Source organism: Oncorhynchus mykiss, chromosome 16, assembly GCF_013265735.2.
Source record: "Oncorhynchus mykiss isolate Arlee chromosome 16, USDA_OmykA_1.1, whole genome shotgun sequence".
NCBI lineage: Eukaryota > Metazoa > Chordata > Actinopteri > Salmoniformes > Salmonidae > Oncorhynchus > Oncorhynchus mykiss.
Window position 1 is genome coordinate 65,872,876 of NC_048580.1, and position 26,244 is coordinate 65,899,119.

The window sequence follows — 26,244 nt, forward strand, 5'->3', positions numbered from 1 at the left end:
CGGTGATGAATTTAAGCTCCCTCTTTCTCTCTCTCTTCTGTCATTAAAATATTAATCCCATAGTTATTTAGGTTCCTGAGCTATTGTTTAGCCATGCATACTCCCCTGAGCATGGGGCATCAGGACAAAAGGACAGCAGGCCAGCTCTATAAATACAACAGAGTATGTCAGTCTGCTGTGCTCTGCTGTGTCCATACAGTACCCCTGGGCTCAGTACACTGTAATTCTGACAGCCAGAGTCTTGGGGGAGGGATATATACAGACACACTACTGGGAGGTGCCACAGGTCCCATTCAGATGTTTAAGAGTAGGACGTACACACAGACGCACCCACACACACGGAAACACACACATGCCTTTACGCACATGCACTTACGAGCACACACACACACGCACGCACACACACACACACACTTTGTCAAAGTAATTGAGGAACTTTCACTTTGGTTTTGACAGAAAGAGGTCTATGAGTGAGCAAATAGCTGGCAGGTAGTGCCATGCATCTCCATGAAGATAACACATTAACTTTGGTGATGCAATTTACCTAAGAGAATGGGTCCATGCAGATGGAGGAATTATATTGCTCAATGTGTGTGTGTGTGTGTGTGCACGTGTGCCTTGCGTGTGTCAGCCTGAAGAGGATTTGAGGTGATTTATGCACAGGCCTTTTTTCTGGTGAGAGTTCAGTCCTGGTGCCTGCAGTTAAAGGTAAACTCCTCTAAATTAGACATTTTGTCTTCTAGTCAAGTCTCCCTCATTGATATTCATGGTTTATTATTATAATGAACTACATCTAGATTAGATGGCATTGATAAAGGTCTACTACTCAGACTTTTTTTGTGCTGTCTAAATGCCTCCCTCATCTTTATTCATATATTATTTTTAACATGTTTTTCCAAATCATTCTAATCTGACTTTTCTGTGCTGTATTTGAGATCTTTGTACACCTCTTTCATCTCATATACACAAATATGACATCATCGCTGAGTGCTAGAGAGAAAGCTAGAGTAAGAGAGAGAGCTAGAGAGCTAGAGAGAGAGAGAGCTAGAGAGAGAGATAGCTAGAGAGAGAGCTAGAGAGAGAGAGAGATAGAGAGCTAGAGAGAGAGAGAGAGAGATAGAGAGCTAGAGAGAGAGAGAGATAGAGAGAGAGAGAGAGCTAGAATGTTTACTGTTCATTTTTATTGTTTATTTAACTTTTGTATATTATCTACCTCACTTGCTTTGGCAATGTTAACATGTTTCCCATGCCAATAAAGCGCCTTGAATTGAAATTTTATTGAATTGAGAGAGATAGAGTGAGAAATAGGTCCCCCCCCACATAATACACTCTTTTAGCAAATATGCTATCTAGAACCTAAAATGGTTTTTCGGCTGTCCCCATAGCATAAACCGTTGAAGAATCCTTTTGGTTCCAAGTAGATCCCTTTTTGGTTCCGGGTAGATTCCCATTCCACAGAACCCAGAAGGGTTCTACCAGGAACCAAAAAGGGTTCTCTAGTGGGGACAGACAAAAATAACTTTTGGAATCCTTTATTCTAAGAGTGTAGACCAATAGAAGATGAATTGGTATGTAAGGGGGGGGCTCATGTCTTTTCACCCTCCACCCCTTCTCTGAAAGGCCTTCATGTGTAATCAGCTCTGACTGTAACCCAACAACACCTGCTTAATTGTGCGCACATGGACTCCTTCATAGCAGGGCTGCCATAACTATTTAACCAGCGGTCTTTGCCTGTCTGTGTCATCCCAGCCTTCTTTTCATTGTGTTCTGTGATTCTGAGAAGGGCAAGGTGGGAGTTTGTGTAATGGGCCTGTCAAACGTTCTCCATGCCAGGCCAGACTGTGTTTGGAAATATGATGACAGTCTCAGTTTCATGGGTTGTCTCAGGACGTAAGGGCAGCTATTATCTTCTCTCAACACTGATGTGATGTGATTCCTATAGCAGCATTGTGGTATGTACAGTGGGCATGTTGAGATGTAAACATGACTGTTTGTTTCACCCCGACCCTGACCTTTAAGTCAGCAGTAGAGAGCCCTACATGCTAGTTCAGAACATCTCTGCCAGCTCTGTGAGATATAGGACACCCATTCTGAATAGCCCAGGTTGAATTCGAATGTCAGAGTGATGGCTTTGATAAGAGCTACATCCATTTACATTCTCAGGTGTCAAATTATGTCTGAGAGAAGAGACAAATTGCCCCCAGGTTACAAACCCCAGTGGCTGGTTTTGATGTTCGTCATAGCCTTTCAAACAGTATACCACTGAGGACACACAGACTATACCTATGTCTTCACTGACACCCGACTACCTATACAAAAACAGGCCTAGAGCTTCTCTCCATTTAGGCCAGTGACCAGTATACAACCTGATAAAAAGTACACTTTATACTTCAAGCAATCATTGTCAGACCACAAACATAAATATAATCACAAAGGAATTACCTTCCTTTTATGTGGTTAATGAGTATTTAAAAACCTTGTATCCCTCATAGAATTCATCATCAATTGCATTTGAATGTATTCTTGAGATAACCGATCCATGAGAACTCTGACATACCGTACATTAGGCTACCAGGAGACAGCTTTTCAAGGCTCAGGAGAAGACCCAGATGCAGACAGTTTCGAAGTAACAAAGGTTTATTACAAAAACAGGGGGGGAAGGCAAACGACAGGTCAAGCAGAGGTCAGTAATCCAGAGCAGAGTCAGAAAGGTACAGAACGGCAGGCAGGCTCAGGGTCAGTAATCCAGGGAGGTGTGACAAGGCAACTCTTTGTGTGGAGCCGGTGTAGAAGTTGGGGACAGCCTAGCTCTGGTTGGGGACAGCCTAGCTCTGGTTGGGGACAGCCTAGCTCTGGTTGGGGACAGCCTAGCTCTGGTTGGGGACAGCCTAGCTCTGCCTAGTTGCATGAGATCGGGAAGAGGTGAATCGGCAGACTTCGGAGACTCTCGGGGAACTCAGGTAGCCTCGGGTCCTCTCGGCCACGGAGACATCGGGGGCTTCCGGGATGCCTCAAAGGAGAGGTGGAATCGTTGGGTGGGAAAGTGGAATAGGACCTCCTCTCCTTCCTACGTTCGCGTAGCTGCCCATCAATCCGGATGGTCAAGACAGTGAGCAAGTCGAGATCCATTGGTATTTCCTGGGCCACTAGCTCGTCCTTCACTTCCTCCCATAATCCGTGCAGGAACGTGTCGAACAACGATTCCAGGTTCCAGGCACTCTCCGCTGCCAACATGCGGAAATCCACCGCATATTCTGCCACACTGTGGGAGTCTTGCGGAAGCTGAAGTAATTTCCAGCAGCCTCTCTCCAATACAATGGAGAATCAAATACCTTCTTCACCTCCACCACAAACTCCTCCAGACTGAAGCATACGGCCGACTGTTGTTCCCAAACGGCTGTAGCTCAGGCGAGAGCCCTCCCAGACATCAGCATGATGAGGTACGTTATCTTCTAGAGGTCCGAGGGGAAGGAGGAGGGCTGCAGCTCAATGATGAGAGAACACTCTCATGTTCCCGACTCTCTAGTGAAGCATTCCAGGGGAGGTAAGTGGTGTTCTCGGAAACCCAGGAGGCCTGGGAGGCTTCACTGCTAACAGCCGGTTAACTGAGGGGCTGGGAGGTTACTGTTTTGGTAGGCTGCCTGACAGACAACCTGCGGAATTGCTCCAGCAATGTGTTCAATGCGCAGTCATGGCGTTCGGACAAGGTCTGGAACCCTTCCATAAGACCATGAAGCAATGCCTCGTGCCATACAATGGTGGCTCCTTGGGAGGAGACGGCATTGTTGGAGCTGGTCCAAGTCTGCTTGGTCCGTCATGGCCAGTTCATACTGTCGAGGTTCAGGAGAAGACCCAGATGCACAGAGTTTCAAAGTTACAAAAGTGTATGACAAAAACAGGTGGCAGGCAAACAACAGGTCAATGGTAGGGAGATGTCAGTAATCCAGAGCAGAGTCCAAAAGGTACAGAACGGCAGACAGGAAAGGCTCAGGGCAGGAAAGGCTCAGGGCCAGGGCAGGAAAGGCTCAGGGCCAGGGCAGGCAGAATGGTCAAAACCAGGATAACTAGAAAACAGGAACTAGAGAAAAGACAGGAGCAAGAGAAAACCACTGGTAGGCTCGACGAAACAAAACGAACTGGCAACAGACAAACAGAGAACAAAGGTATAAATACACTGGGATAATGGGGAAGATGGGCAACACCTGGAGGGGGTGGAGACGAACACAACGACAGGTGAAACAGATCAGGGTGAGACACAGCTAGGGGCTGGTGTTGGATTCATACATAACATACAGTAGGCTATCAGGAGACAGATGATGGACAGATGATGGTGTTGGACTCATCTGATTTATTCCACATTGAAGCAGACACCATTAATTTCCCCCCTTACAGTTCACAGATCAGGTAAGCAACCACACCAACTCACTTTCATGTTACTGACTAGCTATCTCAGATGATATATGTAAAATCCATACCACGTAGGAGCTCTCTCTACTGAACTTAAAAGACCTTCAAAAGAATATGCCTTTCTTTCTCTCTCTCTCCCACTCATCCGCTGTTGTTGTTACTGCAATATTCTCTCTAGGATACGATTATATAATTCCACATCATAAACAGGCATCATTATTCCTGCCTTCAATTCCTTGAAAAGAATGCTACATTTTTATGTTTATGTTTGTGTAAGCTAAAGGAGTCTCCAGTACAAGATGCTGAAATCCTTTGGTTGCATATCCTAGACTTCTGGCTGGTTGAATCTGATCCAATCGTGGATGTGGCGTGAAATATGGGCTGTCAGAACTACAGATGGTAGAGATTATCATGGGCCATATTTTATACCTGTAATTGATTCCTTATCAGGCTCTTATCAATATACACTAAGATGCCATTTGAACTTCTCCCTCCCTCCCTCCCTCCCTCCCTCCCTCCCTCCCTCCCTCCCTCCCTCCCTCCCTCCCTCCCTCCCTGATCTCTTCTCTCAACTGCAAACGTGTGGCTTCTCTCTCTCTCTCTCTCTCTCTCTCTCTCTAAGCCCTGGACACGCTTTGCAGGGCATCATGGTTAATATTAAAGTTAGCTGATTTGCATGTGGTAGAGCCTCAGAAGACCCGCCTGCACGCTCCTCACCCTGTTCAGCCTCACTCAGCCCTTTGAACAGATAAAAACCCCAGAGGAATCATGGGAAACATTTTTACCAGTGGAAGTGATTTCAGAGTTGAGTTGCTGGAAAGAATGAGGCTAGAATGAGCAGCGCAGTCTCTATCAATCTAGCCTACACTCTCTCGCTCTCCCCTTTGCATAGACTACCTCTACTCTCTTCTGCTGCTCTCTCACTTACTCTAGTTTAGAGTGACATTTACACTCAATAGGTGACATTTTAACTCTACCAAACTGCACAGATCTTTTCGAACACCAGGAATGTAGTTGGCTTTGTGAGTATGTTGTGTTTTCCTTAGCAATGTCTTGAATTCTGGAGCATGAAGTTCTGTGACACCACTGTTCATCATTAATTAACTTTAACACTCCACACTCATAATCCCTGAACATAAACAAGTTAAAGGAACACACAATGGTTATTGTAACATTCAAGTTGATTTTCCATTTGTAATACATACCTGTACATGGGATAACTGTTCACAAGGCCTCAGTTTAAGTAGATCTCTCCACTCTGGTACCTGGTATTCATCCTTCATCTTAGCCAATGAGATGTCATACCTGTATTGTCACACTGCATTCATCTCTCTCTCTATCTCTTTCTCTCTCACACTCTCACTCTCTCTGATGCTCACTCTCACTCTGTCTCTCTCTTTCTCAAAAGGCAGAAAGATGAAAGAAATGCAGCATGAATTCTGGCTCCAGACGTTAGAAATGGCTCAGACTTCTGACTGATGAATAAATAAACACACTCCTCTGTTTCCTCCCTTTTCTCTAGGACTCTCTCTCACCCCTTCCCCCTCTCCCTCTCCTTCTCCTTCTCCCTCCCCCTCTCCTTCTCCCTCTCTCACCCCTTCTCCTTCTCCCTCTCTCACCCCTTCTCCTTCTCCTTCTCCTTCTCCCTCTCTCACCCCTTCTCCATCTCCCTCTCCCTCTCTCACCCCTTCTACTTATCCCTCTCCTTCTCCCTCTCCTCCTTCTCCTTCTCCCTCTCTCACCACTTCTCCTTCTCCCTCTCACCCCTTCTCCTTCTCCCTCTCCCTCCCTTCTACTTCTCCTTCTCCCTCTCCTTCTCTCACCCCTTTGCCCTCTCCCTCTTCCTCTCCCACCCCTTCTCCTTCTCCCTCTCTCTCTCCCTCTTATTCTGAGGCTTTATGATGCAAACCTTTCTCTCTCTCAGGGAAACAGATTACGTAGTGAATAGAGAAAGAGTGAAGTGTTTGTATTCATTATAAGAAAAAATAACAGATCCTTATGTAAGTGGTACCTTGATGATATATGTCAATTCAGAGATAGCATTATTCCTGTTCCAGAACAACTCAATAATAATTGTATCCCTTGTCAATGTTTTGTATGTTGGGATAAACCATTCCTGCCCAAACACACACAGAAACACACAGACAGACACAGAAACACAGAGACAGACACACACTCAAAATATACTGTATGCTTAGCACCTTACAATGGTGACTGGATTTTTTTTTAAAAGCACTGTTCTCCCCTAGTGCCTTCCATATATTCATGAAAGATGTTTAAATGAGCCTGATGAAAAGAGGGGGATTTTCCTGTATTGAAAGTGGTAGTTAAATAAAGAAATCATGCTGAGTCAGTGGGAACAAAAGTAGGCATATGGTTCTTTTTTCAGAGAAAGCTATTTCAGCAAAGCCATTATTTGCTTAATTAAAAAACCCTCCAAGCCAAGGTGAGCACAGAACAGATTCAAGGTTGTGGGGACAATGTGAAGATGAGAGGAGCAGAGGAGGAGAGGAGTGAGGGATGACTGATGGATAGAGCAGGATATAGAAAGACAAAGTGGAGGATCCAACATGTGTTCATCAGATTACACTGGAATATAAGAACACTGTTAGGTTTTTACATGGTAATACCCAGACCAAGGTTAAATACAGAATGTCAAAGTCAGACTGAGTTTTTAATGAGAGTATGGAAACCCAGGAAGTTGTTTGAAATAGGTTTTAACTTGTGCAATGTAATGAAAAAGTATTGTATTATACATAGTTTGGATGGGGGGGGGTTCTGATGAGCATTGATCCAGGATGATTCAATTATGTATTTATTTAGGTCCCATGTAGCTCAGTTGGTAGAGCATGGCACTTGCAATGCCAGGATGGTGGGATTGATCCCCACAGGGGAATAGTACCAAGAAGTATGAAAATGTCGCACTCTCCACTTTAAATTGCCCTGGATAAGAGTGTCGGCTGAGTAACTAAAATGTCATTTAAGCAGCTTATAGCTCCACTGTGTCAGGAACCATTACCAACATCAGTGAATGATGAAACCATCCTACAGTCAGGACAGATCTGTGCTGGGATATGGGCCCCAGTGATGGTTTGGTTCAGCTTTGAGGCGACAGGAGATATGGGAAGAGAATGGAACATTTATTCATTCAGGATTATGATATAATACATCATCACAGATACCCAGAGGATGGAAAGGCGTTTGCCATGGTTGTGGGTTGGGACTTGTGGCAGTACAGCACCTTTGGTCAGTATAGGAATATGGCTGCTCCTGTGTGCTCCTGACAAGAGCACATTTGATAAGTGCAGTGCAGCTCAACAATCCCAATTCAAATCTATCATATATTAAAATGAAAGTTAGCTAGCCCTTGTCGCTTCAACTGACGCAGTCTTACTCCAGATCAAGCCTTCCGTTCGCTCCCAGAGCCAGACATAAGGTACGTATCTCCCTTCTAAGCAGTGGTGTAAAGTATTAAGTAAAACTACTTTAAAGTACAACTATTTTGGGGGCGTATCTGTACTTTACTTTACTGTTCATATTTTTGGCAACTTTTACTTTCACTTCCCTACATTCCGAAAGAAAATAAAGTACTTTTTACTCCATACATTTTCCCTGACAACCAAAAGTACTCGTTACATTTGACAGGAACATTGTCCAATTCACACACAAATCACTGGTCATCCCTACTGCATCTGAACTGGCAGACTCACTAAACACAAATGCTTCGTTTGTAAATGATGTCTGAGTGTTAGCCTCTGGCTATCGTCAATAAAAACATTAAAAATCTATTGTGCCGTCTGGTTTAATGTAAGGAATTTAAAATTATTTATACTTTTACTTTTGATACTTAAGTACATTTTAGCAATTCCATTTACTTTTGATACTTAAGTACATTTTAGCAATTCCATTTACTTTTGATACTTAAGTACATTTTAGCAATTCCATTTACTTTTGATACTTAAGTATTTTAAAACCAAATACTTTTAGACTTTTACTCAACTGGTACTTTACTGGGGGACTTTTACTTTTACTTGAGTCATTTTATATTAAGGTATCTTTACTTTTACTCAAGTATGACAACTTAGTACTTTTTCCACCACTGTTCTAAGCCTTATGGGAAGACCAGTCTAGCATTATGATGACTTGGCCCCCACTTCAGTAATTAGTGTGCTCACTGAATAAAATGGTACAGTCAACGAGTTGTGAAGTGGGATTATGCATTGATGTGTGAGAGAACATAACCTAAGCACTGAACTATTATTAGCTTCTATTATTAGGTTGTATATTATAAAAGGTAATTGTTGAGTTACCAAATACCTTCCTACAAAATCTAATTCACATCTTACTATAACAGCTGTCTCCTCTCCTCTCCTCTCCTCTCCTCTCCTCTCCTCTCCTCTCCTCTCCTCTCCTCTCCTCTCCTCTGGAATTGTTCTACTGTTATGTTCCCATGATGAGTGTTGTGTCTCATGTGTATTGGACCAGAACGTCAGCCTGAGTGTTAGCAGTGATTGCTGTGTTCGAGAGGAACACAAGTCCTGATCACTCATTAATGGGAACAATAAACAAAGTTTGGATTCTCTCCATTCAGTCACTCTCCTCTCCTCTCCATTCACTGTCACTCTCCTCTCCTCTCCATTCACTGTCTCCTCTCCATTCACTGTCTCCTCTCCTCTCCATTCACTGTCACTCTCCTCTCCTCTCCATTCACTGTCACTCTCCTCTCCTCTCCATTCACTGTCACTCTCCTCTCCTCTCCATTCACTGTCACTCTCCTCTCCTCTCCATTCACTGTCACTCTCCTCTCCTCTCCATTCACTGTCACTCTCCTCTCCATTCACTGTCACTCTCCTCTCCATTCACTGTCACTCTCCTCTCCATTCACTGTCACTCTCCTCTCCTCTCCATTCACTGTCACTCTCCTCTCCTCTCCATTCACTGTCACTCTCCTCTCCTCTCCATTCACTGTCACTCTCCTCTCCTCTCCATTCACTGTCACTCTCCTCTCCTCTCCATTCACTGTCACTCTCCTCTCCATTCACTGTCACTCTCCTCTCCTCTCCATTCACTGTCACTCTCCTCTCCATTCACTGTCACTCTCCTCTCCTCTCCATTCACTGTCACTCTCCTCTCCATTCACGGTCATGGAAATTCAGCCATATTGGCCAGGGAGAAATCCAAACCAGTCTAATCTGAATGAATGGCAGTAGAGGGAAATAAAAGCAGGGAAATAAAAGCAGGGAAATTAATTAAGGCATGTGATATATCAGAAATTGTCTAATAGAATTATTGTAATACACAAGTATTGTCATAAATACTGTTCATGTGGGTTTTATACAATCATTTTTTATAAATAACCTATAAACTATATGTAAACAGACCATAAATGTCACATTTTTGTTTTTTTGGAAAGCTGTGAGTGCTATTGCATAATATCTTATCACAGCACTGGCAAACCATGGTTGACCAACTCCCTGACCACAAGGGCAAAATGTATCCACCGTATGAAGATTTCTGTCCGTTCTTTTATTCAAATTCCTAATTCTATTGTCTCACGACTCATACATCAGGCCAACTCCTAGTTCCCACGTCTGCATCCTTGCCGAAGGCTGCAATCAGAACAGTGCTCCGGGCGTTTAGCGCCATGGCTAACACCATTCCTCTTTTGTCCCCTGGTGCCTCCAGCCCACAGACTGATTGTAGACACCTTGGGAGAGGAGAAGAGAGGAGGAAAAGGTCAAAGAAAGATTTAGAACTTTGCTCTTTCTTTCCCAGACTCCCCTGTTACTACTAGGCTATAGCTGTGAGTACAAAATACATTCAGGCTCATGGAGGAAAACGGAAGACCAGTAACAAAGGATAACTAGTATACTAGAAATTCTGAATTGACATTTTCAGAAGTTTTTTTGCCCAGCTAAATAAATTGTGCTGTCATTTGTAAATAGCAGTTGCCCTCTATGCCTCTTGCCATCTCTGGAGACGACGAATAGGTTGATAGTTTGTTCCCAATAGCAAAGCCATGCCAATTTAGAGCAGTGAATGAAAGATAGGATAACAGAGATAACAACGTGAAGAACTCTCGTCCCACGGCACTTCACTCATCTACCTGTTAATGGAAATACACACACACACACACACACACACACACACACACAGCTAAAACACACACACGCACACCATGAGTCTGTCTCTCCCTGTAAATAACATACATCTAACATCCACACCAAACAAACACCTGTAGCTCATATTTATCCGGAGTCAGATGCTTTTAGCATCACTGTGTGTATTGTGACATTGCAAAATTATACCTGACCATGTTAAATATTTGATCAAAGTTGTGCTGGCTGGTTGGCTGTCTTGAGTTTGATATAGTAACTCTAAGCCAATGGCTTGATAAAAGACTCCGATGGCCGCTCTCCTGCTGTATGTCAACTGAAGAGCTGTCATTTGCTTTTATTGGCCGTGTCCATTTTCCATTAATTTTAAATAAGGCTTTATTCACTTTGGGGCTGCTTTGGGAAGTGTGTTTTATGTTGTCTCCACCTCTCTCCCATTCAGACACACGGCCTGGCCTGAGAACCTATTGCTCATGTTAACAGCCGACTGCTGACACTTATTTCCTAAACTAGTTTCAGGAGTACTTCTACATTAGATGCAGTGCACTTGTTCCAGATATTGAAGAGACATTGTTCCCCAAAACATTTATCAGGACTGGTAATCAATAAAGAGAGTCCACTAGTGAGGGCAGAGACCTCTAGAGTATTGAATGCAGGGGGAAAGGTGTCTGCCCTGCAGGTTCTTACACCTGCAACATTCACTCAGACAAAACTGGATGTACTGGGCCACAACATTCACTCAGACTATAACTAGAGGTTCTGGGCCACAACATTCACTCAGACTATAACTAGAGGTACTGGGCCACAACATCCACTCACAGTATAACTCGAGGTACTGGGCCACAACATTCACTAACAGTATAACTCGAGGTACTGGGCCACAACATTGACTCACAGTATAACTAGAGGTACTTGGCCACAACATTCACTCACAGTATAACTAGAGGTACTGGGCCACAACATTCACTCACAGTATAACTAGAGGTACTGGGCCACAACATTCACTCACAGTATAGCTAGAGATACTGGGCCACAACATTCACTCACAGTATAACTAGAGGTACTGGGCCACAACATTCACTCACACTATAGCTGGAGGTACTGGGCCACAGAATTCACTCACACTATAGCTGGAGGTACTGTGCCACAGAATTCACTCACACTATAGCTGGAGGTACTGGGCCACAGAATTCATTCACACTATAGCTGGAGGTACTGGGCCACAGAATTCATTCACACTATAGCTGGATGTACTGGGCTTCACTTCTTTTTTCGTTTTTTGTACAATTTAGCAGATTGTTTTTGTCATTCGAGTTCAATGCAGTAGCTCCTTCTTCTCATAGACAACCTGATGAATGGGTTTGGGAACTGTAGAATAAAATAACTACTACCAGGTATACTTCCTTCCAGTTTCTCAGATTTAAGAAATGTGTGTGAGCATTTGTGTGCGTTTGTCTGTGTGCGTTTGTCTGTGTGTCTGTGTGTGTGTGTGTGTGTGTGTGTGTGTGAAATGAAGCAGTGGCTATTGGCATGCTGACATTCCCCTGCAGAGTTCTTAGTGTTCTTTGTGTCTGTCAAAAGAGTAATGTCAGGGTGACTAACACAATGAAGTCAATCAGAGAATAGATGCATCCATGTGTGAATGATATTTCAATGCATTGTATTCTCTCTCTCAATTCAATTATATTTATTGGCATGGGAAACATGTTTATTTTTCCAAAGAGAGTAAAATAGATAACAAACAAAAGTGATAAACAATCAGAAATCAACAGTGAACATTACACTCACAAGAAATAATCGAGGCATTTCAAATGTTATATTATGGCTATGTACAGTTTTGTAACAATGTGCAAATAAATAGTTGAAGTATGAAAGGGAACATAAACAGATAAATAGACACATACATATGGGTTGTATTTATAATGGTGTTTGTTCTTCACTGGTTGCCCTTTTTTCGTGGCAAAAGGTCACACATCTTGCTGCTGTGATGGCACACTGTGGTATTTCACACAATAGATATGTGGGTTTAACTAAATTTGATTTTGTTTTCTAATTCTTTGTGGTTCTGTGTAATCTGAGGGAAATATGTGTCTCTAATATACATTGGGCAGGAGGTTAGGAAGTGCAGCTCAGTTTCCACCTCATTTTGTGGGGAGTGTGCATATAGCCTGTCTTCTCTTGAGAGCCAGGTCTGCCTACGGGGATCTCTCTCAATGGCAAGGCTATGCTCACTGAGTCTATATAGTCAAAGCTTTCACAGTGGTCTGGTATTCTGCCACTGTGTACTCTTTTTAGGGCCAAATAGAAATCCACTTTGCTTTGAATTTTGGTTAGTTCTTTCCATTGTGTCAAGTAATTATATTTTGCTTGCCTGGGGCTCTGTGGGGTCTGTTTGTGTTTGGGAACAGAGCCCCAGGACCAGCTTGCTTAGGGGACTCTTCTCTAGGTTCATGTCTCTGTGGGTGATGGCTTTGGTATGGAAGGTTTGGGCATCATTTCCTTTTAGGTGATTGTAGAATTGAACAGCTCTTTTATGGTTTTTAATCATTAGCAGGATTCGTCCTAATTCTGCTCTGCATTCGATATTTGGTGTTTTACGTTCTACATGGGGGATATTTTTGCAGAATTCTGCATGCAGTCTCAAAGTGGTGTTTGTCCCATTTTGTGAATTCTTGGTTGGTGAGCGGACCCCAGACCTCACAACCATAAAGGGCAATGGGCTCTATAACTGATTAAAGTATTTTTTATCCAGATCCTAATTGGTATGTCAAATTTTAGGCTCCTTTCATTTTGTACTTGTATTTATTATGTATCCCCATTAGTTCCTGCCAAGGCAGCAGCTACTCTTCCTGGGGTACAGCTACATAAGACAGTTACATACAGTTTAAAATACTACATGACATTGCATGTCATAGCACCCAACCAAACACATTCCGTGTGTTCCCTCAGGCCACCACTCCACCACCTCACATTTACAATACTACACACGTGTGTCTTATCATGTGTACATGTGTTTCTGTGGCTGTGTGTGTCTCTTCACAGTCCCCACTGTTCCACAAGCTGTATTTTATCTGTTTTATTTATCTGATTCTACTGCTTGTATCAGTTACCTGATATAGAGTTCCATGTAGACGTTGCTCTATGTAGTACTGTGTGCCTCACATAGTCTGTTCTGGACTTGGGGATTGTGATAAGACCTCTGGTGGCATATCTTGTGGGGTATGAATGGTATGAACTACTGGCTGTGTGCTAGTAGTTTAAACAGACACATCGGTGCTTTCAGCATGTCAACACTTCTTGTAAAAACATGTAATGATGAAGTCAATCTCTCCTCCACTTAGAGCCATGAGAGATTTACATGCATATTAGTAATGTTAGCTCTCCGTGTACATTTAAGGGCCAGCCATGCTGCCCTGAACTTAGCCAAATGTAATTGTCTGAGGTCCCTCTTTGTGACACCTGACCACACAACTGAGCAGTATTCCAGGTGAGACAGAATTAGAGCCTGTAGGACCTGCCTTGTTGATACAGTGGTTCTTCCTGTTAAAGTTGCGTAATGCTGCCGCAGAACTCTGGCACGTTATTTAATTGTCAGCCATTGTTGCCATTGTTGGCATCTTTGAGAAGCATTTGACTTTTTGTAATATTGGCTGTACTAGAGAATTTAAAGTATTTTTTTTGTAAGAACATAGTATATGGGATTGATTTAAAATTTGGCTTAATTCATTTAATTCATATTATGGTGTTTCTATTCCAAGAAAAAACGAAACCCTCAGTGTTTCCGTTAAGAAAATCTGGCACTGTACAACGTGACCGTTTCCACACCCTAATTGTAATCTAACCAATACCCAAACAGAGATTCAGTGAAAATAAAAAATCTCATTGATTTATCAAGACCAGTCCCCATGCTTGTCTCAGAGCAGTGCGAAACGGTGCTGAAATAGTTGACCACACCCGGGTGGCTATTGCTTCAAATCCTATCATAACATTTGGATGACAGCGGGCCAGAACATCATACGTATATAATATTAGCACAATTAATTGGCCTACACTACAAATGTAACATGTTTAACACATATGATTAGTACATAATACATTCAGTGACAATAAGATAATGTTTTTGATCTGATTACGCTCCTAATATCACTGTCTCTATTCAATTTTAATTTTTGTCTATTCTTTGTGCGTTGATTTGTTGGGAAAAATAGGTCTACGTCACCTACTGTAGGCTACACTACTTTTTGTAACATTAACATTTGTTGAGAACAATTTGCTTGATAGCTAGAGAAAATGTCACTCTCAAAAACTATCAAGAAGCAAGGGGGAGAATGAAAATCGAAGTTTCAGAGAAAAATGTCCTGAAAGATGTGTTCATCTCTCCATCTTTTCCCAATGCCAAGCCAGTGTGTCTTATTTGCAATGAAAATATTGCTGTTTGCAAATAATTAAATCTCAGACAAACTATGAATCTAAGCATAGAACTTTCAGCGGCCTCCCCATCCCATACAGAGGCCCGACGCAGAAAGACTGAATCATTTAACTGCAAGCTGATGTCTTTTTGCAGACATAATCTGTAACTTAAACGGGTTAAATCTGCAGTTACAACAAAAAGGCAAAACAGTCTTGGACAAGGTAGAGAAATTTGAGTCCTTTACTAGGAAACTTGAGTTGTTCAATTTACATCTGTCATCTGGAAGGCTACTGCATTCCAGCACACTGAAGAAACGACAGGCACAGGGACCAGGCCGCAGCATTGTTACAGAGGTGATGGAAGATTTCATCAAGCATCTGAGGGACAACTTCTCCACCAGATTTGAAGACTACCTTATGCCCAAGGATATCATTGCGTTTGTCCGTGATCCTCTCACAGTCCGCCCGGGTGGAGGATTCTCCTCCCTCGCTAAGAAAACGATACCCTCGCTGGATGAGGTTTTTTAAATTGAAATATAACCTTTATTTACCAACATGCCTCCAGCTGTCCACCACTACTGTAAATAAAAACATTGAATATCTAAGGGGCTTTTATATAATTATAAAGCAGGGTTAATAATAACAATATTACTTTTCCCACTTGTTAAAGGTTCCAATTGATACAGTTTTTTATGAATTAGTATATTTGAGTTCAAGCACAATATTTGTTGTATTATTTGTTCTGTCTTTTCTGGTAGATTAAACTGAAATCGCAACCAACGTTCTATGTCTTGTTTAAAAAATAACCATATTATTCAAATAAACGACAGTGAGCGATCAGGTAGTGCCATAGAAAGAAGCTGTCTTGATGAAAACAATGTCCATTTTGTTTGTTCTCTTTGGACGCAATGTCATTTTGCTTTAGATAAACAGCACGTTTTTGAATGGTAACTGTTAAGGGTGGAGCTTGGGGCGTGCTGAATAATACTGGAAAGGTGTGACTTTCAGGTTAAAATAGGCCATAAGTATACAGCAGATCGCTGATTGTCCTCACTTTAGTTATGCTGTAATAACATACTGTAGCACCATGACCAGGATCTCTATTCATTTAAGTGAGCAGATTAGGGCTTTCAGGAGGAACGGAAAATCTACTGGAGACATTTCAAAAATACTGGGAGACTTGGGGATTTTGGTCACGGACAGTGCTATTCACAAACACTATCATCAGATGCCTGTGTTACGCCGAACTCGAAAGCCCAGGAAAATGAACAGGTACAATAGGCTACAATACTGTAAAGTAGGCCTAATAATGCTACAAATAATGCTTAAATAAATCGACTGCTGGTCTTTACTGTCTGCTGCACATTTTTCATTGTATTCCATTTCCAACAAGACTATTCAAGCGATCAACTCACTAATGGATGAAGATGAGCGCTCGGCAAAGGCAATCTGTAACCTGTTGGCATCATGGCACAACATCTACATCGCTCTAATCACAGTCAAAAGACAGTTGAAGAAACTTGCATGGATTTATGGAAAGGCTCGGTAAGACATTTTCTATAGTATATGTCCTTTAAGAATATTAACTATGTGTGTTTTCTTGTTTTGTACTGTTCTGTAGTTTCGACCCAATGATTCGTCTGACAAACAAAGAACTTTGCGTCCTGCAGGTCCAGGCATAGATCAAAGCTGGCGAGACATTCAATAACGCCATCTTCACAGACGAATCAACCGTGGCCCTTGAGCAATTGGCTCAAAATTGCTACAGAAAAAAAAGGAAGAAGATCAAGCAAGCCGAGTCCCAAGCATCCCCTCAAACTCCATGTGTGGGGGGAAATTTCTCGCCAGGGACCAGGCCCATATTTGATTTTTGATGGTATGTTTAGCTATTTACAAAGCAAAAGGTACATCAAATATTGTAGCCCACACCTCATGGACTGCTATGTGTTTCACAATAGTTCACTGTTGCCTCCTTTTTCAGGTATCATGGCTCGAGACTTCTTTGAGGAAGAAATCATCAAGAGATATGCTGCCCCTATGTCAGAGAGGTGCTTCTGGGACCACATTGTTTCTTTCATCAATACATGTTTTGGTCTCCTGATTTAAACCCGACCAAACTTGTTTGGAATCAACTAAAAACATTAAATCCGTAGCTCTGCCAACGCCTACAAGCAAAAAATAACTGGTGAAGGCGAAGACGTTTTGACTTGAGAAATTGACGATACAACAATGCAACAAATACATTGATCATCACAACAAGGTTTTACCCGTGGTTGTAGAGCTGGGTGGAAGTGCAACTAAAATGTAGTTTAAATAAGCATCTGCATTTCTTTTTTTTCTCATAATTGTATTAATGGTGGAATAAAGATGTTGATGAAGAACTGTTAGGGCCAAATGGGGGGACTTTCACACCTACAGCAGCCGGGCAATGAAGAGTTTCGTGTCAATTCATAAACCATGTGCCATGGAATCTCTTCCCAACTATTTTGCAGTCTATATGGCTCTCCGACACTTTGCGGTTGCATGACGTCTTGAGTTTGAAACGTAATACTTTAGAGTACTTAATCATAAAATATATTGCAAATTCTGGGAGTTTCACAACTCCAGTAGCCGGGCTATGAATAGTCTATTGTCCTGCTAATAGGAAACACTGTTTTTATGATGGGCTACACCTGCTACAGCACTACAGTACTACTGTACACTTGTGAAAACCTGTTTTCAAAATGCCACCAGCTGTACATCACTACTGTTAATAAAAATACAGCTTCTTGTTTACATTCTTTATTGTAAATCACCATGTCACAAATACTTTGTATCTACCTTTCCAATGACTTTTAGAGTTTGGGATTTGCAAATGTACGCTGTGAGAATATCTAATAATAATATATAATAATAATAATAATAATATAATAATTGCTTTGTAAATAAGGATGCATTATGAAAGGAATATGACATGTGGAAGAGACGATGGGAAAAATGTTCCTTTTAGAGACTATAATGCTGTACATGGCGTCCAGGTCATTTTAGTTTCTCTTAGAATAAAAAGCTTATTATAACAACATTTTAGTAAGTAACATGCTACAGTCCAGTTACAACTTGTTCTGATCAAGTAGAAACAAAAAAAAAGAAGTGTCTTTTTTCATTGTTTATTTAGTGGCACAACAAATAGGAATTCATATTTACAAAACAATTTACCAAACAAAACACATTACAAAATTGCAACATTTTTTAAAATGTAACCTTTATTTAACTAGGCAAGTCAGTTAAGAACAAATTCTTATTTACAATGACAGCCTACCTCGGCAAAACCAAGATGACGCTGGGCCAATTGTGCGCCGCCCTATGGGACTCCCAATCACGGCTGGATGTGATACAGCCTGGATTCGAACCAGGGACTGTATTGATGCCTCTTGCACTGAGATGTGCAAGAGGCACCAGTGTAGGCTACTATAAGCTACTCAATGAAAAAAAAATGGAAAATAAATAACTAATGAAATGTTAATTATATAAAGCAGCCCGTGTCGGCCCGAGCCCGATCATCGTCAAGAGATATGCTGGTGTCACGACTTCCGCCAAAGTCGGTCCCTCTCCTTGTTCGGGCAGTGTTTAACTTGACATTAGGTTTATGCAGTTTTACTAAGCGATACATAAAAAAAGCCACGTTTGACACGATTACCTAGACATACAGACTAGCTCCATAGACAGACGTGTGCTATATGGCAGACCAATCCAAACTCACCTCTCGGCATGTCCAGCCCACTCATTATCTCAGCCAATCATGGCTAGCGGCAAGGTTGCTTCTTTTTTCTGTGGCTAAACCAACTAGGCTCCTAATTTAACAATTTGATTATTCATATTTACAGATGGAATACACGTTTGTTATTAAGGCACATGAAAGTTCACATGCTCCAGAAGGCATTTCTGCCAAAAACACATTTTGATCAAAAAAATATTTTTTACTTTCAAACTGCTCCCCTGTAAGTCGTGACTTGTGACATATGCCTGGTTTAAAGAAACGGGTCACAAATTACCTCAAAGTCCCGCTGGATGATCTCAATCGCAACCACTTTAGTGTTGTTAAAAATGGCAGAGAGGTACTTTATTATGGACAGACTTCTCCTCATTTTAGCTACTGTTGTATCATTATGTTTTGATCATGACAGTTTACAATCCAGAGTTATAACCCAAGCAGTTTTGTCACCTCAATTTTCTAAATTTCTACATTATTTATTACAAGATTTAGTTGAGGGTTATGGTTTAGTGAATGATTTGTCCCAAATACAATGCTTGTAGTTTTGTATTTTATTTTTAGGACAAACTTATTCCTTGCCACCCATTCTGAAACTAACTGCCTATCTTTCTTAAGGGCTCTCGAGTGTTGCAGCGGTCTAAGCCACTGCATCTCAGTGCTTGAAGCATCACTACAGACACCCTGGTTTGATTCCAGGCTGTATCACAATCTGCCATGATTGGCGGTGCGTGTCATCTGGTTTTGGCCGGTGTAGGCCGTCATTGTAAATACGAATTTGTTCTTAACTTCTTGCCTGACTTGCCTAGTTAAATAAAATAAAATAAGTGTTGCAGTGATTTCACTCGCTGTAGCATTTGATGTGTATAGTGTTGAGCAATCTGCACACATAGCCACACTAGCTTTAGTCAAGGCCAGTGGCATGTCATTAGTAAAAATTTAAAAAGGTAAGGGGCCTAGACAGCTGCCCTGGGGAATTCCTGATTCTACCTGGAATATGTTGGAGAGGCTTCCATTAAAGAACACCCTCTGTGTCCTGTTAGACAGGTAACTCTTTATCCACAGTATAGCAGGGAGTGTAAAGCCATAACACACACGTTTTCCCATCAGCAGACTATGATCGATAATGTCAAAAGCCACATTGAAGTCTAAAAAAACAGCTCTCACAATCTTTCATCATCAATGTCTCTCAGCCAATCATCAGTCATTTGTGTAAGTGCTGTTCTTGTTGAATGTCCTTCCCAATAAGCGTGTTGAAATTCTGTTTGTCAATTTGTTTACAGTAAAATAGCATTGTATCTGGTCAAACACAGTTTTTTCCCAGAGTGTACTAAGGGTTGGAAACAGGTTGATTGGTTGTCTTTTTGAGCCAGCAAAGGGGGCTTTACTATTCTTGAGTAGTGGACTTACTTTTTCTTCCCTCCAGGCCTCAGGGCACACACTTTCTAGCAGGCTTAGATTGAAGATATGGCAAATAGCAGTGGCAATATCGTCCGCTATTATCCTGAGTACAGTGCCTTGCGAAAGTATTCGCCCCCCTTGAACTTTGCGACCTTTTGCCACATTTCAGGCTTCAAACATAAAGATATAAAACTGTATTTTTTTTGTGAAGAATCAACAACAAGTGGGACACAATCATGAAGTGGAACGACATTTATTGGATATTTCAAACTTTTTTAGCAAATCAAAAACTGAAAAATTGGGCGTGCAAAATTATTCAGCCCCTTTACTTTCAGTGCAGCAAACTCTCTCCAGAAGTTCAGTGAGGATCTCTGAATGATCCAATGTTGACCTAAATGACTAATGATGATAAATACAATCCACCTGTGTGTAATCAAGTCTCCGTATAAATGCACCTGCCCTGTGATAGTCTCAGAGGTCCGTTAAAAGCGCAGAGAGCATCATGAAGAACAAGGAACACACCAGGCAGGTCCGAGATACTGTTGTGAAGAAGTTTAAAGCCGGATTTGGATACAAAAAGATTTCCCAAGCTTTAAACATCCCAAGGAGCACTGTGCAAGCGATAATATTGAAATGGAAGGAGTATCAGACCACTGCAAATCTACCAAGACCTGGCCGTCCCTCTAAACTTTCAGCTCATACAAGGAGAAGACTGATCAGAGATGCAGCCAAGAGGCCCATGATCACTCTGGATGAACTGCAGAGATCTACAGCTGAGGTGGGAGACTCTGTCCATAGGACAACAATCAGTCATATATTGCACAAATCTGGCCTTTATGGAAGAGTGGCAAGAAGAAAGCCATTTCTTAAAGATATCCATAAAAAGTGTCGTTTAAAGTTTGCCACAAGCCACCTGGGAGACACACCAAACATGTGGAAGAAGGTGCTCTGGTCAGATGAAACCAAAATTGAACTTTTTGGCAACAATGCAAGACGTTATGTTTGGCGTAAAAGCAACACAGCTCATCACCCTGAACACACCATCATCCCCACTGTCAAACATGGTGGTGGCAGCATCATGGTTTGGGCCTGCTTTTCTTCAGCAGGGACAGGGAAGATGGTTAAAATTGATGGGAAGATGGATGGAGCCAAATACAAGACCATTCTGGAAGAAAACCTGATGGAGTCTGCAAAAGACCTGAGACTGGGACGGAGATTTGTCTTCCAACACGACAATGATCCAAAACATAAAGCAAAATCTACAATGGAATGGTTCAAAAATAAACATATCCAGGTGTTAGAATGGCCAAGTCAAAGTCCAGACCTGAATCCAATCGAGAATCTGTGGAAAGAACTGAAAACTGCTGTTCACAAATGCTCTCCATCCAACCTCACTGAGCTCGAGCTGTTTTGCAAGGAGGAATGGGAAAAAATGTCAGTCTCTCGATGTGCAAAACTGATAGAGACATACCCCAAGCGACTTACAGCTGTAATCGCAGCAAAAGGTGGCGCTACAAAGTATTAACTTAAGGGGGCTGAATAATTTCGCACGCCCAATTTTTCAGTTTTTGATTTGTTAAAAAAAGTTTGAAATATCCAATAAATGTCGTTCCACTTCATGATTGTGTCCCACTTGTTGTTGATTCTTCACAAAAAAATACAGTTTTATATCTTTATGTTTGAAGCCTGAAATGTGGCAAAAGGTCGCAAAGTTCAAGGGGGCCGAATACTTTCGCAAGGCACTGTATTTATCCATCCAAGTCAGGCCCTGGTGGCTTGTCATTGTTGATCGACAACAATAATTTTTAACTTCTTCATCGCTCACTTTACAGAATAAAAAATTACAATGCTTGTCTTTCTTAATTTGATCAGTAATACTTGGATGTGTAGTGTCAGCATTTGTTGCTGACATGTCATGCCTCAGTTTTCTAATCTTGCCAATGAAAAAATCATGAAATTAGTTGGCAGTATTAGTAAGGTTTGTGATGAATGAGCCAACTGATTCAATGAATGGTGGAGCTGAGATTTCCTTTTTTCCCAAAATGTAATTTATGGTGCTCCAATGCTTTTTAATATCATTCTATATGTCATTTAACTTTGTTTCATAGTGTAGTTTCTTCTTTTTATTCAGTTTAGTCACTAGGGCTCCCGAGTGGTGCAGCGGTCTAAAGCACTGCTTCTCAGTGCTAGAGGTGTCACCACAGACCCTGTTTCGATTCTAGGCTGTATCACAACCGGATGTGATTGGGATTCCCATAGGGTGGTGCACAATTGGCCCTGCATTGTCTGGGTTACGGTTTGGCCGGGGTACACCATCATTGTAAATAAGAATTTGCCTAGCTAAATAAAGATTTTAAAAAATATAATTCTCAATTTGCAGTGTGTTTGCCAATCGGCTGTGCAGCCAGACTTATTTGCCATTCCTTTTGCCTCATCCCTCTCAACCATGTCATTTTTGAATTCCTCATCAATCCACAGGGATTTAACTGTTTTTACAGTGATTTTCTTAATGGGTGCATGGTTATTAGTAACTGGGATAAGCAATTTCATAAATGTGTCAAGTGCAGCGTCTGGTTGCTCCTCATCACACATCACAGACCAACATAGGAATCACTACAAAACTTATTGTATGACCCCTTATACACTATATTAGACCCATCCTTTGGGAACTTTGGTTTAGTATTAGTAAAGATGTGATCAATACATGTTGATGATTTCATTCCTGTGCTGTTTGTAACTACCCTGGTGGGTTGGCTGATAACCTGAACCAGATTGCAGGCACTAGTTACAGTTTGAACCTTTCTCTTGAGTGGGCAGCCTTATGAAAGCTGGTCAATATTTAAGTACCCCAGAAAATATACCTCTGTTGATATCACATACATTATCAAGAATTTCACACACGTTATCCAGATACTGACTGTTAGCACTTGGTGGTCTACAGCAACTTCCCACCAGAATGGGCTTGAGGTGAGGCAGATGATATTGACCTTGTTTGTTAAGCAACATATGTTAACTTATGCTAATTTTTTTGCACCTTTCTGGGATAGTTGATTATTTTCATTGCTTTAGTTGGAAGCTTAGCAGAAGTAAACATGCTCATGTTATTTATGTTAGTGCAGGGTGAGCTGCAGAGGCATTCAGGGCATTAAGGGGGCATTTGTTGGTGTCAAGCAGTGACCCAATCAGTTCTTTACAACTAATATTCAGCTGTTCTGAGCTGCCCTGCATAATGTCATTAAATCCAACATGAACTTTGACAGACTCAATTTCCTGATGCAGGTTTATAATGTTTGGGAGCAGCTTATTGATGTCCTGATGCAGGTTTATAATGTTTGGGAGCAGCTTATTGATTTCCTGATGCAGGTTTATAATGTTTGGGAGCAGCTTATTGATGTCCTGATGCAGGTGTATAATGTTTGGGAGCAGCTTATTGATGTCCTGATGCAGGTTTATAATGTTTGGGAGCAGCTTATTGATGTCCTGATGCAGGTTTAAAAATGTTTGGGAGCAGCTTATTGATGTCCTGATGCAGGTTTATATTGTTTGGGAGCAGGTTATTGATGTCCTGATGCAGGTTTATATTGTTTGGGAGCAGGTTATTGATGTCCTGATGCAGGTTTATATTGTTTGGGAGCAGGTTATTGATGTCCTGATGCAGGTTTATATTGTTTGGGAGCAGGTTATTGATGTCCTGATGCAGGTTTATATTGTTTGGGAGCAGGTTATTGATGTCCTGATGCAGGTTTATATTGTTTGGGAGCAGGTTATTGATGTCCTGATGCAGGTTTATAATGTTAGGGAGCAGCTTATTGATGTCCTGATGCAGGTTTATAATGTTTGGGAGCAGCTTATTGATGTCCTGATGCAGGTTTATAATGTTTGGGAGCAGGTTATTGATGTCCTGATGCAGGTTTATATTGTTTGGGAGCAGCTTATTGATGTCCTGATGCAGGTTTATATTGTTTGGGAGCAGCTTATTGATGTCCTGATGCAGGTTTATATTGTTTGGGAGCAGGTTATTGATGTCCTGATGCAGGTTTATATTGTTTGGGAGCAGGTTATTGATGTCCTGATGCAGGTTTATATTGTTTGGGAGCAGGTTATTGATGTCCTGTACTCTGGCTCCTGGATAGCACAACATTTTTAATACAGAGACTGAGACATTACTCACCATTGAACTGCCCAATACAACGGCCGAAGAAGGGAATTAAGAAATCCACCCCTTCCTAACCCTCAAACAATTGGTTGAACCTTTCACGGGCCAACAAGAAGCAGGATAGCCTACGCCCGCTGCTTCCGAAGAATCGGTCCAGACCTCCAACAGCAGGCAGTTTCCCATCAGATACAGAGAGAGGGAAAGGAGAACTACCATCACAGGCAATCCCACCAATGAAGGTACAGGTAGGTCAGGCACCAGTGCAGCCAAGCTACTCCTTATGTCAATATGCACTGGAACCTCTTGCAGTCACTCCCATCCACTAAGCAGCATGCAACTGCCTTTGGTTTCCACGACTGTGACATGTGACATGGGACCAGCGCTGTTTGGAACACTCTTCTTGTTGTTCTTTGTCTACTTCACTACAGGATGGAGGAGTAGAAGCAGCAAGTTACAGGTAGAACAGGCCATTCGGCCCTTCTTGCCTTGCCTTTCAGATTGTTCACAGCCTTGTGGAAGTTACTTGTGGTGCTGATGTTTAGGCCGAGGTATGTATAGGTTTTTTATGGGCTCTAGGGCCACTGTGTCTAGATGGAATTGGTATTTGTGCTCCTGGCAACTGGACCTTTTTTGGAACACTATTATTTATGTCTTTCTGAGATTTACTGTCAGGGCCCAGGTCTGACAGAATCTGTGCAGAAGATCTAGGTGCTGCTGTAGGTTTGGGACAGAAGCACAACATCACAGGGAGAATTGCATTAATAATACTCCCTTCAACCTGTGTGTGTGCACCCCTGTGTGTCTGTGTTTGAGAGAGAGGGAGAGAACGAGTGCACATGTGTACGTAATAATACACCCCTCGTGTGTGTGTGTGTGTGTGTGTGTGCGTGTGTGTGCGTGTGTGTGCGTGTGTGTGCGTGTGTTCATCTTCAGGGAATCCTCCTTCATGAATAAGTCACACTACAGTCCTGGAAACTGGACCTTTTCTGGAACACCATTTTTTTTTACTGAGATTTACTGTCAGGGCCCAGGCCTGACAAAATCTGTGGAGAAGATCTCGGTGCTGCTGTAGGCCCTCCTTGGTTGGGGGACAGAAGCACCAGATCATCTGTGTACAGCAGACATTTGACTACAGATAGGGTAAGGCTGGGTGCTGCAGACTGTTCTAGTGTCCCCGCCAATTCGGAAGCACACACACACACACAAACACAAGCACTTGCACGCAGGCACACACACACACAACATGTTAAACGACATAGAATGGTCAATTGATGGACAGCAGATGAAGGACTGGCTATGGAAGTGTGTGAGGGGCAAATGTAGACTTTTTGAGCTGTATTGATTTATTGTGATACTAGATGCTATCAGTCCTGGGCCAATATCAGTCTGGTTGTTATCAGTCAGTGTGAACCACTGAACACTACTACTTAGAATGCTGGAGCATGTTCCAGACCCTCCTTATGAATATTCATCAACGTGCTATGATCCCCCTGGGCCAATCAGAGGGGCTATTTTAAGCCAGCGTGTTTGGCAGGAGGCCGGTCGACACAAAACCGCTCTGTATCTCTGTCTCGCTGTTTTATCATCCGAGGGCAAATGGTTTCAGGACACACAGCGATCAGAATTAGATATCTCCATCAGGCTTCGGCAGGAGCTGAATGGAATTTGTTCACGTCAGGCAGTACGTGGTCAATATACAGGAGGGTACTGTCATTTTGTGTGTGGTTGTGACGTGAAGTCATGCATTGTTACAAAGCAGTACATCGGTAGTCATTAGCCACGGTCCAGGAGAGCCGGCTTTTGTGAAGGTAGTACAGCCGCTATTAGTGCACATTATATTCAGCCCATGATAGTGCAATAGAGCAGACTAACCACTGTACGATACAGGACAGAGGAGACACACATCCCAGTGGTCACACGCTGGTTGAATCAACGTTAATTTCAATGAAATGAAACCAACGTGGAGTAGACATGGTTTCAATGAAACCAATGTGGAATAGACATTG